Raw genomic sequence first — 21735 nt, forward strand, 5'->3', positions numbered from 1 at the left:
TTACAAAAATTCATTTTTCTAGTACAACTAACAAAAAAACATATCTCTGGGTATTATTAGCCATTTTGCATGTGTTGTTTAGAAGTTATGTTTGAATACATTTTTATTGCTTTTTTCGCATTATCTCAGGATTCTAAGACTATTATAGTCATATTGAGTAAAAAACTACTTTTTGCATTTGCAAGATTTAAAAAAGCATATGTTTCGAGTAAAACTCCCAAAGATGCATTATTTCAGGCATTATTAGCCATTTTTCATGTGTGGTGTAGGAGTTATGTTTAAATAACTGTCATATTGAGTGTTACAGTATACAGTCATATTGAGTAAAACCTCATTTTTGTATTTGCAAACCATTGAAAAACAACTGTATCTAGTAAAACTCACATGTATTCAACAGCACAGGCATTTTTAGACATTTGGCACGTTTGGATTAGGAATTATGTTGGAATACATTTTTATTGCTTTTTTCGCATTATCTCAGGATTCGAAGTACATTATTGTCACATTGAGTAACAAATCAAATTTTTTTTTTGCAAACCTTACCAAATGTTTTTTTTTTCAGGAAAACTCTCGAAGATGCATTTCTTCAGGCATTATTAGACATTTTGCATGTGTATATTTGGAGTTATGTTTCAAAAACTGTCATTTTGAGTGTGACCAATATGAGGCCAGTAAAATCTAATATTTGTATTTGTGATTCTTTCCAAAATACCTGATTCTGCTAAAACTTACATAAATTCAATATTAAAGGCTTTTTAAGACACATTTCATATTTGGTTTTGGAGTTATGATTATAAACCTTTCATATTTAGTATGACAGTTACACTGTTATATTGAATAAAAAAACTATTTTTTGTCTTTGCAAACCTTGCAAAAGATAATTTTTCTAGTAAAACTAACAAAAAAACATATCTCTGGGCATTATTAGCCATTTTGCATCTGTTGTTTAGAAGTTATGTTTGAATACATTTTTATTGCTTTTTTCGCATTATCTCAGGATTCTAAGACTATTATAGTCATATTGAGTAAAAAACTACTTTTTGCATTTGCAAGATTTAAAAAAGCATATGTTTCTAGTAAAACTCCCAAAGATGCATTATTTCAGGCATTATTAGCCATTTTTCATGTGTGTTGTAGGAGTTATGTTTAAATAACTGTCATATTGAGTGTTACAGTATACAGTCAGATTGAGTAAAACCTCATTTTTGTATTTGCAAACCATTGAAAAACAACTGTATCTAGTAAAACTCACATGTATTCAACATCACAGGCATTTTTAGACATTTGGCACGTTTGGATTAGGAATTATGTTGGAATACATTTTTATTGCTTTTTTCGCATTATCTCAGGATTCTAAGTACATCACTGTCAAATTGAGTAACAAATCAAATTTTGTTTTTGCAAACCTTACCAAATGTTTTTTTTTCTGGAAAACCCTTGAAGATGCATTTCTTCAGGCATTATTAGACTATTTGCATGTGTATTTTTGGAGTTATGTCTCAAAAACTGTCATTTTGAGTGTGACCAATATGAGGCCAGTAAAATCTAATATTTGTATTTGTGATTTTTTCCAAAATACCAGATTCTGGTAAAACTTACATAAATTCAATATTAAAGGCTTTTTAAGACAAATTTCATATTTTGTTTTGGAATTATGATTATAAACCTTTCATATTTAGTATGACAGTTACACTGTTATATTGAATAAAAAAACTAACTTGTGTCTTTGCAAACCTTACAAAAATTCATTTTTCTAGTACAACTAACAAAAAAACATATCTCTGGGCATTATTAGCCATTTTGCATGTGTTGTTTAGAAGTTATGTTTGAATACATTTTTATTGCTTTTTTCGCATTATCTCAGGATTCTAAGACTATTATAGTCATATTGAGTAAAAAACTACTTTTTGCATTTGCAAGATTTAAAAAAGCATATGTTTCGAGTAAAACTCCCAAAGATGCATTATTTCAGGCATTATTAGCCATTTTTCATGTGTGGTGTAGGAGTTATGTTTAAATAACTGTCATATTGAGTGTTACAGTATACAGTCATATTGAGTAAAACCTCATTTTTGTATTTGCAAACCATTGAAAAACAACTGTATCTAGTAAAACTCACATGTATTCAACATCACAGGCATTTTTAGACATTTGGCACGTTTGGATTAGGAATTATGTTGGAATACATTTTTATTGCTTTTTTCGCATTATCTCAGGATTCTAAGTACATCACTGTCAAATTGAGTAACAAATCAAATTTTGTTTTTGCAAACCTTACCAAATGTTTTTTTTCTGGAAAACTCTCGAAGATGCATTTCTTCAGGCATTATTAGACTATTTGCATGTGTATTTTTGGAGTTATGTCTCAAAAACTGTCATTTTGAGTGTGACCAATATGAGGCCAGTAAAATCTAATATTTGTATTTGGGATTCTTTCCAAAATACCTGATTCAGGTAACTCTTACATAAATTCAATATTAAAGGCTTTTCAAGACAAATTTCATATTTAGTTTTGGAGTTATTATTATAAACCTTTCATATTTAGTACGACAGTTACACTGTTATATTGAATAAAAAAACTAACTTGTGTCTTTGCAAACCTTACAAAAATTCATTTTTCTAGTACAACTAACAAAAAAACATATCTCTGGGCATTATTAGCCATTTTGCATGTGTTGTTTAGAAGTTATGTTTGAATACATTTTTATTGCTTTTTTCGCATTATCTCAGGATTGTAAGACAATTATAGTCATATTGAGTAAAAAACTACTTTTTGCATTTGCAAGATTTAAAAAAGCATATGTTTCGAGTAAAACTCCCAAAGATGCATTATTTCAGGCATTATTAGCCATTTTTCATGTGTGGTGTAGGAGTTATGTTTAAATAACTGTCATATTGAGTGTTACAGTATACAGTCATATTGAGTGAAACCTCATTTTTGTATTTGCAAACCATTGAAAAACAACTGTATCTAGTAAAACTCACATGTATTCAACATCACAGGCATTTTTTGACATTTTGCACGTTTGGATTAGGAATTATGTTGGAATACATTTTTATTGCTTTTTTCGCATTATCTCAGTATTCTAAGTACATTACTGTCAAATTGAGTAACAAATCAAATTTTGTTTTTGCAAACCTTACCAAATGTTTTTTTTTCTGGAAAACTCTCGAAGATGCATTTCTTCAGGCATTATTAGACATTTTGCATGTGTATTTTTGGAGTTATGTTTCAAAAACTGTCATTTTGAGTGTGACCTATATGAGGCCAGTAAAATCTAATATTTGTATTTGTGATTCTTTCCAAAATACCTGATTCTGGTAAAACTTACATAAATTCAATATTAAAGGCTTTTTATGACAAATTTCATATTTGGTTTTGGAGTTATGATTATAAACCTTTCATATTTAGTATGACAGTTACACTGTTATATTGAATAAAAAAACGTATTTGTATCTTTGCAAACCTTAAAAAAGATCATTTTCTAGTACAACTAACAAAAAAACATATCTCTAGGCATTATTAGCCATTTTGCATGTGTTGTTTAGAAGTTATGTTTGAATACATTTTCATTGCTTTTTTCGCATTATCTCAGGATTCTAAGACTATTATAGTCATATTGAGTAAAAAACTACTTTTTGCATTTGCAAGATTTAAAAAAGCATATATTTCGAGTAAAACTCGCAAAGATGCATTATTTAGGCATTATTAGCCATTTTTCATGTGTGGTGTAGGAGTTATGTTTAAATAACTGTCATATTGAGTGTTACAGTATGCAGTCATATTGAGAAAAACATAATTTTCGTATTTGCAAACCATTGAAAAACAACTGTATCTAGTAAAACTCACATGTATTCAATATCACAGGCATTTTTAGACATTTTGCACGTTTGGATTAGGAATTATGTTGGAATACATTTTTATTGCTTTTTTCGCATTATCTCAGGATTCTAAGTACATTACTGTCACATTGAGTAACAAATCAAATTTTTTTTTTGCAAACCTTACCAATTTTTTTTTTTCAGGAAAACTCTCGAAGATGCATTTCTTCAGGCATTATTATACATTTTGCATGTGTATTTTTGGAGTTATGTTTCAAAAACTGTCATTTTGAGTGTGACTAATATGAGGCCAGTAAAATCTAATATTTGTATTTGTGATTCTTTCCAAAATACCTGATTCTGGTAAAACCTACAAAAATTCAATATTAAAGGCTTTTTAAGACAAATTTCATATTTGGTTTTGGAGTTATGATTACAAACCTTCTGAGTACATTCCTGTCAAATTGAGTAACAAATCAAATTTTGTTTTTGCAAAGCTTACAAAATGTTTTTTTTCATGAAAACTCTCGAAGATGCATTTTTTTCAGGCATTATTAGACATTTTGCATGTGTATTTTTGGAGTTATGTTTCAAAAACTGTCATTTTGAGTGTGACCAATATGAGGCCAGTAAAATCTAATATTTGTATTTGTGATTCTTTCCAAAATACCTGATTCTGGTAAAACTTACATAAATTCAATAGTAAAGGCTTTTTAAGACAAATTTCATATTTGGTTTTGGATTTGTGATTATAAACCTTTCATATTTAGTATGACAGTTACAGTGTTATATTGAATAAAAAAAACTAACTTGTGTCTTTGCAAACCTTACAAAAGATCAGTTTTCTAGTACAACTAACAAAAAAAACATATCTCTAGTTACTATTAGCCATTTTGCATGTGTTGTTTAGAAGTTATGTTTGAATACATTTTTATTGCTTTTTTCGCATTATCTCAGGATTCTAAGACTATTATAGTTATATTGAGTAAAAAACTCCTTTTTGCATTTGCAAGATTTAAAAAAGCATATGTTTCGAGTAAAACTTGCAAAGATGCATCATTTCAGGCATTATTAGCCATTTTTCATGTGTGGTGTAGGAGTTATGTTTAAATAACTGTCATATTGAGTGTTACAGTATACAGTCATATTGAGAAAAACATAATTTTTGTATTTGCAAACCATTGAAAAACAACTGTATCTAGTAAAACTCACATGTATTCAATATCACAGGCATTTTTAGACATTTCGCACGTTTGAATTAGGAATTATGTTGGAATACATTTTTATTGCTTTTTTCGCATTATCTCAGGATTCTAAGTACATTACTGTCAAATTGAGTAACAAATAAAATTTTGTTTTTGCAAACCTTACCAAATGTTTTTTTTCTGGAAAACTCTCGAAGAAGCTTTTCTTCAGGCGATATTAGACATTTTGCATGTGTATTTTTGCAGTTATGTTTCAAAATCTGTCATTTTGAGTGTGACCAATATGAGGCCAGTAAAATCTAATATTTGTATTTGTGAACCTTTCCAAAACACCTGATTCTGCTAAAATTTACATAAATTCAATATTAAAAGCTTTTTAAGACAAATTTCATCTTTGGTTTTGGAGTTATGATTATAAACCTTTCATATTTAGTATGGCAGCTACACTGTTATATTGAATAAAAAAACTAACTTGTGTCTTTGCACACCTTACAAAAGATCATTTTTCTAGTACGACTAACAAAAAAACATATCTCTGGGCACTATTAACCATTTTGCATGTGTTGTTTAGAAGTTATGTTTGAATACATTTTTATTGCTTTTTTTGCATTATCTCAGGATTGTAAGACTATTATAGTCGTATTGAGTAAAAAACTACTTTTTGCATTTGCAAGATTTAAAAAAGCATATGTTTCGAGTAAAAATCCCAAAGATGCATTATTTCAGGCATTATTAGCCATTTTTCATGTGTGGTGTAGGAGTTATGTTTAAATAACTGTCATATTGAGTGTTACAGTATACAGTCATATTGAGTAAAACCTCATTTTTGTATTTGCAAACCATTGAAAAACAACTGTATCTAGTAAAACTCACATGTATTCAATATCGCAGGCATTTTTAGACATTTTGCACGTTTGGAATTAGGAATTATGTTGGAATACATTTTTATTGCTTTTTTCGCATTATCTCAAGATTCTAAGTACATTACTGTCAAATTGAGTAACAAATCAAATTTTGTTTTTGCAAACCTTACCAAATGTTTTTTTTTCAGGAAAACTCTCGAAGATGCATTTTTTCAGGCATTATTAGACATGTTGCATGTGTATTTTTGGAGTTATGTTTCAAAAACTGTCATTTTGAGTGTGACCAATATGAGGCCAGTAAAATCTAATATTTGTATTTGTGATTCTTTCCAAAATACCTGATTCTGCTAAAACTTACATAAATTCAATATTAAAGGCTTTTTAAGACAAATTTCATATTTGGTTTTGGAGTTATGATTATAAACATTTCATATTTAGTATGACAGTTACAGTGTTATATTGAATAAAAAAAATAACTTGTGTCTTTGCAAGCCTTACAAAAGATAATTTTTCTAGTACAACTAACAAAAAAACATATCTCTGGGCATTATTAGCCATTTTGCATGTGTTGTTTAGAAGTTATGTTTGAATACATTTTTATTGCTTTTTTCGCATTATCTCAGGATTCTAAGACTATTATAGTCGTATTGAGTAAAAAACTACTTTTTGCATTTGCAAGATTTAAAAAAGCATATGTTTCGAGTAAAACTCGCAAAGATGCATTATTTCAGGCATTATTAGCCATTTTTCATGTGTGGTGTAGGAGTTATGTTTAAATAACTGTCATATTGAGTCTTACAGTATACAGTCATATTGAGTAAAACCTCATTTTTGTATTTGCAAATCATTGAAAAACAACTGTATCTAGTAAAACTCACATGTATTCAATATCACAGGCATTTTTAGACATTTTGCACGTTTGGATTAGGAATTATGTTGGAATACATTTTTATTGCTTTTTTGCATTATCTCAGGATTCTAAGTACATTACTGTCAAATTGAGTAACGAATCAAATTTTGTTTTTGCAAACCTTACCAAATGTTTTTTTTTTTCAGGAAAACTCTCGAAGATGCATTTCTTCAGGCATCATTAGACATTTTGCATGTGTATTTTTGGAGTTATGTTTCAAAATCTGTCATTTTGAGTGTGACCAATATGAGGCCAGTAAAATCTAATATTTGTATTTCTGATTCTTTCCAAAATAACTGATTCTGGTAAAATTTACATAAATTCAATATTAACGGCTTTTTAAGACAAATTTCATATTTGGTTTTGGAGTTATGATTATAAACCTTTCATATTTAGAATGGCAGTTACACTGTTATATTGAATAAAACAACTAACTTGTGTCTTTGCAAACCTTACAAAAGATCATTTTTCTAGTACAACTAACAAAAATACATATCTCTAGGCATTATTAGCCATTTTGCATGTGTTGTTTAGAAGTTATGTTTGAATACATTTGTATTGCTTTATTTCAGGCATTATTAGCCATTTTTCATGTGTGGTGTAGGAGTTATGTTCAAATAACTGTCATATTGAGTGTTACAGTATACAGTCATATTAAATAAAACCTCATTTTTGTATTTGCAAACCATGAAAAAACAACCAAATCTAGTAAAACTCACATGTATTCAATATCACAGGCATTTTTAGACATTTTGCACGTTTGGATTAGGAATTATGTTGGAATACATATTTATTGCTTTTTTCGCATTATCTCAGGATTCTAAGTACATGACTGTCAAATTTAGTAAAAAAATACTTTCTTTTATTGCAAACCTTACCAAACATTTTTTTTTCAGGAAAACTCTCAAAGATACATTTCTTCAGGCATTATTAGACATTTTGCATTTCTACTTTTGGAGTTATGTTTCAAAATTGTCATTATGAGTGTGACCAATATGAGGCCGGTAAAACCCAATTTTTGTATGTGTGAACCTTTCCAAAATACCTGATTCTGCTAAAACTAACATAAATTCAATATTACAGGCTTTTTTTTTTAGGAAGATTTAATGTTTGGTTTTGGAGTTATGATTTTAAACATTTCATATTTAGTATGACAGTTATACTGTTATATTGAATAAAAAAACTAACTTGTGTCTTTGTTAACCTTACAAAAGATAATTTTTCTAGTACAACTAACGAAAATTCATATCTCTAGTCATTATTAGCCATTTTGCATGTGTTGTTTGGAAGTTATGTTTGAATACAATTTTATTTCTTTTTTTCGAATTATCTCAGAATTCAAAGAACATTATGGTCATATTGAGTAAAAAAATACATTATGCATTTGCAACATTTAAAAAAGCAATCGTTTCGAGTAATACTCACAAACATGCATTATTTCAGGCATTATTAGTCATTTTTCATGTGTGGTCTAGGAATTATGTTTAAATAACTGTCATATTTAGTGTTACAGTATACATTCATATTGAGTAAAACCTAAATTTTGTATTTGCAAACCATAGAAAAACAAGTGTATCTAGTACAACTCACATTTATTGAATATCACAGGCATTTTCAGATATTTTGCACGTTTGATTGGGAATTATGTTGGAATACATTTTTATTGCTTTTTTTCGTATTATCTCAGGATTCTAAGTAATTTACTGTCAAATTTATTATAAAAATACTTTTTGTTAATTCAAACCTTACCAAATGTTTTTTTTTCCAGGAAAACTCTCAAAGAGACATTTCTTCAGGCATTCTTAGACATTTTGCATGCATATTTTTGGAGTTATGTTTCAAAAATGTCATTTTGAGTTTGATCAATATGAGGCCAGTAAAACCTAATTGTTGTATTTGTGAAGTTTTCCAAAATGACTGATTCTTCTAAAACTCACATAAATTCAATATTACAGACTTTTTTTTAGAGAAATTTCTTATATGGTTTTGGAGTTAAGATTATAAACCTTTCATATTTAGTATGACGGTTACACTGTTATATTGAATAAAAAAACTAACTTGTGTCTTTGTGAACCTCACAAAAGATCATTTTTCTAGTACAACTAACGAAAATACATGTCTCTAGGCATTATTAGCCATTTTACAAGAGTTTTATAGAAGTTATGTTTGAAAACATTTTTATTGCTTTTTGCATTATCTTAGGATTCTAAGAACATTATAGTCATATTGAGTAGAACAACAATTTTTTGCATTACAAAGATTTAAAAAAGCAATCGTTTCGAGTAAAACTCCCAAAAATGCATTATTTCAGGCATTATTAGCCATTTTTCATGTGTGGTGTAGGAGTTATGTTTATGTAACTGTCATATTGAGTGTTACAGTATACAGTCATATTGAATAAAACCAAATTTTTGTATTTGCAAACCATAGAAAAGCAACTGTATCTAGTAAAACTCACATGGATTCAATATCACAGGCATTTTTAGACAATTTGCACGTTTGGATTAGGAATTATGTTGGAACACATTTTTATTGCTCTTTTTGCATTATCTCAGGATTTTAAGTACATTACTGTCAAATTGGGTAAAACATTTCTTTTTGTTTCTGCAAACCTAACAAAATGTTTTTATTCCAGTAAAACAAATATATATTTTTTCAGGCATTTTTTTGTAATTTTGCATGTGTATTTTTGGAGATATGGTTCAATAACTGTCTTATTGAGTGTGACCAATGTGAGGCCAGTAAAACCAAATGTTTGTATTTGTGAACCTTTCCAAAATACCTAATTCAGGTAAAACTCACATAAAGTCAATATTACAGGCTTTTTTAGACAGATTTCATGTTTGGTTTTGGAGTTATGTTTATGAACCTTTCATATTTAGTATGACAGTAATACTGTTATATCGAATAAAAAAAACAAACTTGTATCTTTGAAAACACTGTAAAAATGAATTCTGTAAAAAAACGGTCATTTACTGGCAGCTACGGCTGTCAAACAAAAACCATAAACTTAAAGTAAAACATTGTAAACCAGGGCTTCACGGTGGGAGAGGGGTTAGTGCGTCTGCCTCACAATACGAAGTTCCTGCAGTCCTGGGTTCAAATCCAGGCTCGGGATCTTTCTGTGTGGAGTTTGCATGTTCTCCCCGTGAATGCGTGGGTTCCCTCCGGGTACTCCGGCTTCCTCCCACTTCCAAAGACATGCACCTGGGGATAGGTTGATTGGCAACACTAAATTGGCCCTAGTGTGTGAATGTGAGTGTGAATGTTGTTTGTCTATCTGTGTTGGCCCTGCGATGAGGTGGCGACTTGTCCAGGGTGTACCCCGCCTTCCGCCCGATTGTAGCTGAGATAGGCGCCAGCGCCCCCCGCGACCCCAAAAGGGTATAAGCGGTAGAAAATGGATGGATGGATGGAACATTGTAAACCAAATAATGATCAAAAACATTATATTTACAGAAATTTTCATGAAATGTTTTGGGGAGAAATATCGTAGTTTTACAGATTTTTACAAAATTATTAAGATCAACCACCTTTAATAAAGTGACGATGCAAACAGTTCCGCAGAAAAAAAAAACTTTATTCTTCAGAGTTTTTCCAAATAATTACGATCAACCACCTTTAGTGAAGTGACAATGCTGGCGGTTCCACAGAAAAATACCATTGTTAAACAGATTTTTTCTGAATTGTTAGGATCAGGGGTGTTTCATTGACTTTAGCAGGGGGCCACTGGATGCAGAAATATTGATACAAAGTGGGTTAACCTTGCATGAATGGCTATCCCACCCTAGCTACATACTTACCATTCTATCATTTTACCACGAAAATTTCACTGACCCTAATGTAGGGTTGACTCAAATAAATAACTGTCATATCGAGTGTTACAGTATACAGTCATATTGAGTAAAACTAATTTTTGTTTTTGCAAACCATAGAAAATCAACTATATCTAGTAAAACTCACATGGATTCAATATCACAGGCATTTTTAGACATTTTGCACGTTTGGATTAGGAATTATGTTGGAATACATTTTTATTGCTCTTTTTGCATTATCTCAGGATTTTAAGTACATTACTGTCAAATTGGGTAGAACATTTCTTTTTGTTTTTGCAAACCTTACAAAATGTTTTTTTTATTCAGTAAAACTCACAAAGATACATTTCTTCAGGCATTTTTTGTAATTTTGCATGTGTATTTTTGGAGATAGGGTTCAAAAACTGTCTTATTGAGTGTGACCAATGTGAGGCCAGTAAAACCAAATTTTTGTATTTGTGAACCTTTCCAAAATACCTAATTCAGGTAAAACTCACATAAAAGTCAAAATTCAGGCTTTTTTAGACAGATTTCATGTTTGGTTTTGGAGTTATGTTTATGAACCTTTCATATTTAGTATGACAGTTTTACTGTTATATTGAATAAAAAAACTAACTTTTATCTTTGCAAAACACTGTAAAAATAAATTTTGTAAAAAAACGGTCATTTACTGGCAGCTACGGCTGCCAAACAAAAACCATAAAACTAAGTAAAACATTGTAAACCAAAATAATGATCAAAAATATTATATTTACAGAAATTTTCATGAAACGTTTTGGGGTGAATATCGTAATTTTACAGATTTTAACTAAATATTAAGATCAACCACCTTTAATAAAGTGACGATGCAAACAGTTCTGCAGAAAAATACCTTTATTCTAAAGAGTTTTTCCAAATTATTACGATCAACCACTTTTAGTAAAGTGACAATGCTGGCGGTTCCACAGAAAAATACCATTGTTTTACAGATTTTTTCTGAATTGTAGGATCAGGGGTGTCTCATTGACTTTAGCGGGGGCCACTGCATGCAGGAACTTGATGCAAAGTGGATTCACCTTGCATGAATGGCTACCCCACCCTAGCAACATAGCTTACCGATCCTACCATTTCACTGTGAGAATTTTACTGACCCTCATGTAGGATTGACCCAAAGTCTGGCCGGTTGAACTTCTCATACACTCATTCACCAAATCATCAGCATGCCTACTGATGAGTGTGATGTGCATGGTATTGTCATGCACGTGATAGTGATTGCAAAACATACTTGGTCAACAGCCACACAGGTCACACTGCTGGTGGCTGTACAAACAACTTTAACACTGTTACAAATATGCACCACACTGTGAATCCACATCGAACAAGAATGATAAACACATTTCAGGAAACCACCTCACTGTAACAAAACATACACACAACATAACATAACAAATACCTACAAGCCCATGCAGCGCTGACTCTTCCGGGCTACACCCCTGCTACCACCCAACCCCGCACCCCAAAACATCACCGCCCCCCTCATGCGTTGGTTGAGGTGGGCGGGGTTAGGTGGTGGGGTTGTATATTGTAACACATGGAATTCTGGGTTTTGTTTTTGTTGTGTTAATGTTGTGTTACGGTGAAGATGTTCTCCTGAAATGTGTTTGTCATTCTTGTTTGATGTGGCTCCACAATGTGGCGCATATTTGTAACATTGTTAAATTTTTTTGTACGGCCACCGTCAGTGTGATTTGTAAGGCATGTTGACTGTTGATTAAGTATGTCTTGCAGTCACTCATGTATGTCATATTAGAGGGAAAAAAATGTAAATGTTAGTTTGAGCATAAACCTTTTATAAGAGGCTACATATATTTTTCGCCTGAAGGTGAAAATACACATAAATATTAAAAAAAATTATTTACCTTAAAATTACATTAACATTACAAAAACATTTCTTTTTTGTTTTTGCAAACCTTACAAAATGTTTTTTTTTCCAGTAAAACTCACAAAGATACATTTCTTCAGGCATTTTTTTGTAATTTTGCATGTGTATTTTTGGAGATATGTTCAAAAACTGTCTTATTCAGTGTGACCAATGTGTGGCCAGTAAAACCAAATTTTTGTATTTGTGAAACTTTCCAAAATTCTTAATTCAGGTAAAACTCACATAAAGTCAATAATACAGGCTTTTTTAGACGGATTTCATCTTTGGTTTTGGAGTTATGTTTATGAACCTTTCATATTTAGTATGACAGTTATACTGTTATATTAAATAAAATGAAAAATTGTGTCTTCGCAAACACTGTAAAAATAAATTCTGTAAAAAAAACGGTCATTTACTGGCAGCTCGGCTGCCAAACAAAAACCATAAAATTAAAGTAAAACATTGTAAACCAAATAATGATCAAAAACATTATATTTACAGACATTTTCATGAAACGTTTTGGGGAGAAATATCGTAATTTTACAGATTTTTACTAAATTATTAAGATCAACCACCTTTAATAAAGTGACGATGCAAACAGTTCCGCAGAAAAAAAAAACCTTATTCTTAAGAGTATTTCCAAATTATTACGATCAACCACCTTTAGTGAAGTGACAATGCTGGCGGTTCCACAGAAAAATACCATTGTTTAACAGATTTTTTCTGAATTGTTAGGATCAGGGGTGTCTCATTGACTTTAGCGGGGGGGCCACTGGATACAGGAGATTGATACAAAGTGGTTTAACCTTGCATGAATGGCTATCCCACCCTAGCTACATACTTACCATTCCTATCATTTCACCACGAGAATTTCACTGACCCTCCTGTAGGTTGACTCAAAGTTTGGCCGGGCGAATATGACACGTAACACAACGGTGGGTTTTATTGAGCGCTCATTCATCAAATCATCAGCGTGCCAATTGAGGCATGTGATGAGCACGGTTTTGTCATTCATTTGAAAGGTGACTGCAAGATATACTTGGTCAACAGCCACACAGGTCACACTGACGGTGGCTGTACAAACAACTTTAACACTGTTACAAATATGCACCACACTGTGAACCCACATCGAACAAGAATGATAAACACATTTCAGGAAAACATCCTCACTGTAATAAAACATAAACACAACATAACAAATACCTAGAAGCCCAAGCGGCGCTGACACTTCCGGGCTACATCCCGCTACCACCCAACCCCGTGCCCCAAAAAAATCACCGCCCCCCCTCCGTGCGTAGGTTGAGCTGGGCGAGGTTAGGTGGTGGGGGTGTATATTGTACACATGGAATTCTAGAATTGTTTCTGTTGTGTTAATGTTGTGTTACGGTGACGATGTTCTCCTGAAATGTGTTTGTCAGTCTTGATTAATGTGGCTCCACAGTGTGGCGCATATTTGTAACATTGTTAAAGTTGTTTGTAGGGCCACCGTCAGTGTGATCTGTATGGCTGTTGACTGTTGATTAAGAATCTCTTGCAGTATTTCATGTATGTCATATTACAGTTTGAGCATACACCTTTTATAAGAGGCTACATATATTTTTCGACTTGAATGTGAAAATACACATAAATATTGAAAATATTTGATTTACCTTAAAATTACATTTAAAACTGTAGATTGTTAGTATGAACAAATACTTTTATATAACAAGCTACATAATTAATTAAAGTTAATTACTGTAATTTTACATGAAATTGAAAGTAATTTGAGAAAACAGAAAATAATATGTATAAATAATTTGGTATTTTTCTATAAAAAAATAGAAATATACATAGTTTGTTATTACTGGCATATTACTTAAAATAACAGGCGTTTTTTTAATTTACAGATAATGTCTTCAATTCTACAGATTTATAACCTATTTAAAAAAATGTAAAAATTATAGTAGAAATTTAGAGTAAAGTAACCATACAAATAGGATTTTGTTTCTCAGTGAACCCTACAGAAGATCATTTTTCTACTACAACTAACCAAGATACACATCTGTAGGAATTATTTGCCGTTTTGCATGTGTTGTTTAAAAGTTATGTTTGAAAACTTTTGTATTGGTTTTTCGCATTATCTCAGGATTCTAAGAACATTATAGCCATATTGAGTAAAAAATACTTTTTTCATTTGCAAGATTTAAAAAAAGCATATGTTCCGAGTAAAACTCCCGAAGATGCATAATTTCAGGCATTATTAGCCATTTTTTATGTGTGGTGTAGGAGTTATGTTTAAATAACTGTCATATTGAGTGTTACAGTATACAGTCATATTGAGTAAAACCTAAATTTTGTATTTGCAAACCATAGAAAAACAACTGTACTATAGTAAAACTCACATGTATTCAATATCACAGGGCATTTTAGACATTTTGCACGTTTGGATTAGGAATTATGTTGGAATACATTTTCAATATAACAGTGTAACTGTCATACTGAATATGAAAGGTTTATAATCATAACTCCAAAACCAAATATGAAAATTTGTCTTAAAAGCCTTTAATATTGAATTTATGTAAATTTTACCAGAATCAGGTATTTTGGAAAGAATCACAAATACAAAACATTACATTTTATTGGCCTCATATTGGTCACACTCAAAATGACAGTTTTTGAAACATAACTGCAAAAATACACATGCAAAATGTCTAATAATAACTGAAGAAAAGCATCTTCGAGAGTTTTTTCAGAAAAAAAACATTTGGTAAGGTTTGCAAAAACAAAATTTGATTTGTTACTCAATTTGACAGTAATGTACTTAGAATCCTGAGATAATGCGAAAAAAGCAATAAAAATGTATTCCAACATAATTCCTAATTCAAACGTGCAAAATGTCTAAAAATGCCTGTGATATTGAATACATGTGAGTTTTACTAGATACAGTTGTTTTTCAATGTTTGCAAATACAAAAATGAGGTTTTTCTCAATATGACTGTATACTGTAACACTCAATATGACAGTTATTTTAAACATAACTCCCACACCACATATGAAAAATGGCTAATAATGCCTGAAGAATAATGCAATCTTTGCGAGTTTTACTCGAAATATATGCTTTTTTAAATCTTGCAAATGCAAAAAGTAGTTTTTACTCAATATGGACTATAATAGTCTTAGATTCCTGATATAATGCGAAAAAAGCAATAAAAATGTATTCAAACATAACTTCTAAACAACACATGCAAAATGGCTAATAATGCCCAGAGATATGTTTTTTTGTTAGTTGTACTAGAAAAATAATGTATCTTTGGGGAGGTTTTACTCGAAACATATGCTTTTTAAATCTTGCAAATGCAAAATGTAGTTTTTTACTCAATATGACTCTAATGTTCTTAGAATCCTGAGATAATGCGAAAAAAGCAATAAAAATGTATTCAAACATAATTTCTAAACAACACATGCAAAATGGCTAATAATGCCTAGAGATATGAATTGTTGTTAGTTGTACTAGAAAAATGATCTTTTGTAAGGTTTGCAAAGACATAAGTTGTTTTTTTTATTCAATATAACAGTATAACTGTCATAATAAATATGAAAGGTATATAATCATAACTCCAAAACTAAACATGATTTTTTTCTAAAAAAAAGCCTGTAATATTGAATGTATGTGAGTTTTACCAGAATCAAGTATTTTGGAAAGGTTCACAAATAAAAAAATTAGGTTTTACTGGCTTCATATTGGTCATACTCAAAATGACCGTTTTTGAAACATAACTCCAAAAGTAGAAATGCAAAATGTCTAATAATACCTGAAGAAATGTATCTTTGAGACTTTTATTGGAAAAAAAAAATATTTGGTAAGGTTTGCAAAAACAAATTAGAATTTTTTTAACTAAATTTGACAGTAATGTACTTTGAATCATGAGATAATGCGAAAAAAGCAATAAAAATAAATTCCAACATAATTCCTAATCCAAACGTGCAAAATGTCTAAAAATGCCTGTGATATTGAATACATGTGAGTTTTACTAGATTTGGTTGTTTTTTCATGGTTTGCAAATGCAAAAATGAGGTTTTATTTAATATGACTGTATACTGTAACACTCAATATGACAGTTATTTGAACATAACTCCTACACCACACATGAAAAATGGCTAATAATGCCTGAAATAAAGCAATACAAATGTATTCAAACATAACTTCTAAACAACACATGCAAAATGGCTAATAATGCCTAGAGATATGTATTTTTGTTAGTTGTACTAGAAAAATGATCTTTTGTAAGGTTTGCAAAGACACAAGTTAGTTTTTTTATTCAAAATAACAGTGTAACTGTCATACTAAATATGAAAGGTTTATAATCATAACTCCAAAACCAAATATGAAATTTGTCTTAAAAAGCCTTTAATATTGAATTTATGTAAATTTTACCAGATTCAGGTATTTTGGAAAGGTTCACAAATACAAAAATTAGGTTTTACTGGCCTCATATTGGTGGTACTCAAAACTACCGTTTTTGAAACATAAATCCAAAAGTAGAAATCTAAAATGTCTAATAATGCCTAAAGAAATGCATCTTTTAGAGTTTTCCTGAAAAAAAAAAATTGGTAGGGTTTGCAAAAACAAAAAATAATTTTTTACTCAATTTGACAGTAATGTACTTAGAATCCTGAGATAATGTGAAAAAAGCAATAAAAATGTATTCCAACATAATTCCTAATCCAAACGTGTGCAAAATGCCTGTGATATTGAATACATGTGAGTTTTACTATAGTACAGTTGTTTTTCTATGGTTTGCAAATACAAAATTTAGGTTTTACTCAATATGACTCTATACTGTAACACTCAATATGACAGTTATTTAAACATAACTCCTACACCACACATGAAAAATGGCTAATAATGCCTGAAATAATGCATATTTGGGAGTTTTACTCGGAACATATGCTTTTTTAAATCTTGCAAATGCAAAAAGTATTTTTTACTCGATATGACTATAATGTTCTTAGAATCCTGAGATAATGCGAAAAAGCAATACAAAAGTTTTCAAACATAACTTTTAAACAACACATGCAAAACGGCTAATAATTCCTAGAGATGTGTATCTTAGTTAGTTGTAGTAGAAAAATGATCCTTTGTAGGGTTCACTGGGAAAACAAAATCCTATTTGTATGGTTAGTTTACCCTAAATTTCTACTATAATTTTTAAATTTTTTTAAATAGGTTATAAATCTGTAGAATTGAAGACATTATCTGTAAATAAAAAAAAACGCCTGTTATTTTAAGTAATATGCCAGTAGACAAACTATGTATATTCCTTTTTTTTTACAGAAAAATACCAAATTATTTATACATATTATTTTCTGTTTTCTCAAATGACTTTCAATTTCATGTAAAATTACAGTAATTAACTTTAATTAAATATGTAGCTTGTTATATAAAAGTATTTGTTCATACTAACAATCTAACAGTTGTATATGTAATTTTAAGGTAAATCAAATGTTTTCAATATTTATGTGTATTTTCACATTCAAGTCAAAAAATATATGTAGCCTCTTATAAAATGTGTATGCTCAAACTGTAATATGACGTCCCTGATATACTGCAAGAGATTCAGAGATTCTTAATCAACAGTCAACAGCCATACAGATCACACTGACAGTGGCCGTACAAACATCTTTAACAATGTTACAAATATGCGCCACACTGTGGAGCCACATCAAACAAGACTGACAAACACATTTCAGGAGAACATCGTCACCGTAACACAACATTAACACAACAGAAACAATTCCTAGAATTCCATGTGTTACAATATACACCCCCACCACCTAACCTCGCCCAGCTCAACCTACGCACGGAGGGGGGGCGGTGATTTTTTTGGGGCACGGGGTTGGGTGGTAGCGGGATTGTAGCCCGGAAGTGTCAGCGCCGCTTGGGCTTCTAGGTATTTGTTATGTTGTGTTTATGTTTTATTACAGTGAGGATGTTTTCCTGAAATGTGTTTATCATTCTTGTTCGATGTGGGTTCACAGTGTGGTGCATATTTGTAACAGTGTTAAAGTTGTTTGTACAGCCACCGTCAGTGTGACCTGTGTGGCTGTTGACCAAGTATATCTTGCAGTCACCTTTCAAATGAATGACAAAACCGTGCTCATCACATGCCTCAATTGGCACGCTGATGATTTGATGAATGAGCGCTCAATAAAACCCACCGTTGTGTTACGTGTCATATTCGCCCGGCCAAACTTTGAGTCAACCCTACAGGAGGGTCAGTGAAATTCTCGTGGTGAAATGATAGGAATGGTAAGTATGTAGCTAGGGTGGGATAGCCATTCATGCAAGGTTAACCCACTTTGTATCAATCTCCTGTATCCAGTGGCCCCCCCGCTAAAGTCAATGAGACACCCCTGATCCTAACAATTCAGAAAAAATCTGTTAAACAATGGTATTTTTCTGTGGAACCGCCAGCATTGTCACTTCACTAAAGGTGGTTGATCGTAATAATTTGGAAATACTCTTAAGAATAAGGTTTTTTTTTTCTGCGGAACTGTTTGCATCGTCACTTTATTAAAGGTGGTTGATCTTAATAATTTAGTAAAAATCTGTAAAATTACGATATTTCTCCCCAAAACGTTTCATGAAAATTTCTGTAAATATAATGTTTTTGATCATTATTTGGTTTACAATGTTTTACTTTAATTTTATGGTTTTTGTTTGGCAGCCGTAGCTGCCAGTAAATGACCGTTTTTTTTACAGAATTTATTTTTACAGTGTTTGCGAAGACACAATTTTTCATTTTATTTAATATAACAGTATAACTGTCATACTAAATATGAAAGGTTCATAAACATAACTCCAAAACCAAAGATGAAATCTGTCTAAAAAAGCCTGTATTATTGACTTTATGTGAGTTTTACCTGAATTAAGAATTTTGGAAAGTTTCACAAATACAAAAATTTGGTTTTACTGGCCACACATTGGTCACACTGAATAAGACAGTTTTTGAACCATATCTCCAAAAATACACATGCAAAATTACAAAAAAATGCCTGAAGAAATGTATCTTTGTGAGTTTTACTGGAAAAAAAAACATTTTGTAAGGTTTGCAAAAACAAAAATAAATGTTTTGTAATGTTAATGTAATTTTAAGGTAAATTAATTTTTTTTAATATTTATGTGTATTTTCACCTTCAGGCGAAAAATATATGTAGCCTCTTATAAAAGGTTTATGCTCAAACTAACATTTACATTTTTTTCCCTCTAATATGACATACATGAGTGACTGCAAGACATACTTAATCAACAGTCAACAGCCTTACAAATCACACTGACGGTGGCCGTACAAAAAAATTTAACAATGTTACAAATATGCGCCACATTGTGGAGCCACATCAAACAAGAATGACAAACACATTTCAGGAGAACATCTTCACCGTAACACAACATTAACACAACAAAAACAAAACCCAGAATTCCATGTGTTACAATATACACCCCCACCACCTAACCCCGCCCACCTCAACCAACGCATGGAGGGGGGCGGTGATGTTTTGGGGTGCGGGGTTGGGTGGTAGCAGGGGTGTAGCCCGGAAGAGTCAGCGCTGCATGGGCTTGTAGGTATTTGTTATGTTATGTTGTGTGTATGTTTTGTTACAGTGAGGTGGTTTCCTGAAATGTGTTTATCATTCTTGTTCGATGTGGATTCACAGTGTGGTGCATATTTTGTAACAGTGTTAAAGTTGTTTGTACAGCCACCAGCAGTGTGACCTGTGTGGCTGTTGACCAAGTATGTTTTGCAATCACTATCACGTGCATGACAATACCATGCACATCACACTCATCAGTAGGCATGCTGATGATTTGGTGAATGAGTGTATGAGAAGTCAACCGGCCAGACTTTGGGTCAATCCTACATGAGGGTCAGTAAAATTCTCACAGTGAAATGGTAGGATCGGTAAGTACGTTGCTAGGGTGGGGTAGCCATTCATGCAAGGTGAATCCACTTTGCATCAAGTTCCTGCATGCAGTGGCCCCCCGCTAAAGTCAATGAGACACCCCTGATCCTAACAATTCAGAAAAAATCTGTAAAACAATGGTATTTTTCTGTGGAACCGCCAGCATTGTCACTTTACTAAAAGTGGTTGATCGTAATAATTTGGAAAAACTCTTTAGAATAAAGGTATTTTTCTGCAGAACTGTTTGCATCGTCACTTTATTAAAGGTGGTTGATCTTAATAATTTAGTTAAAATCTGTAAAATTACGATATTTCACCCCAAAACGTTTCATGAAAATTTCTGTAAATATAATATTTTTGATCATTATTTGGTTTACAATGTTTTACTTTAGTTTTATGGTTTTTGTTTGGCAGCCGTAGCTGCCAGTAAATGACCGTTTTTTTACAAAATTTATTTTTACAGTGTTTGCAAAGATAAAAGTTAGTTTTTTTATTCAATATAACAGTAAAACTGTCATACTAAATATGAAAGGTTCATAAACATAACTCCAAAACCAAACATGAAATCTGTCTAAAAAAGCCTGAATTTTGACTTTATGTGAGTTTTACCTGAATTAGGTATTTTGGAAAGGTTCACAAATACAAAAATTTGGTTTTACTGGCCTCACATTGGTCACACTCAATAAGACAGTTTTTGAACCCTATCTCCAAAAATACACATGCAAAATTACAAAAAATGCCTGAAGAAATGTATCTTTGTGAGTTTTACTGAATAAAAAAAACATTTTGTAAGGTTTGCAAAAACAAAAATAAATGTTCTACCCAATTTGACAGTAATGTACTTAAAATCCTGAGATAATGCAAAAAGAGCAATAAAAATGTATTCCAACATAATTCCTAATCCAAACGTGCAAAATGTCTAAAAATGCCTGTGATATTGAATCCATGTGAGTTTTACTAGATATAGTTGATTTTCTATGGTTTGCAAAAACAAAAATTAGGTTTTACTCAATATGACTGTATACTGTAACACTCGATATGACAGTTATTTAAACATAACTCCTACACCACACATGGCTAATAATGCCTGAAATAATGCATCTTTGGGAGTTTTACTCGAAACGATTGTTTTTTTAAATCTTTGCAATGCAAAAAATAGTTTTTTTACTCAATATGACAATAATGTTCTTGGAATCCTGAGATAATGCGAAAAAAGCAATAAAAAAGTTTTCAAACACAACTTTTAAACAACACATGCAAAACGGCTAATAATGCCTAG

The sequence above is a fragment of the Nerophis ophidion genome, linkage group LG13 (assembly GCF_033978795.1).
Source record: "Nerophis ophidion isolate RoL-2023_Sa linkage group LG13, RoL_Noph_v1.0, whole genome shotgun sequence".
Lineage (NCBI taxonomy): Eukaryota > Metazoa > Chordata > Actinopteri > Syngnathiformes > Syngnathidae > Nerophis > Nerophis ophidion.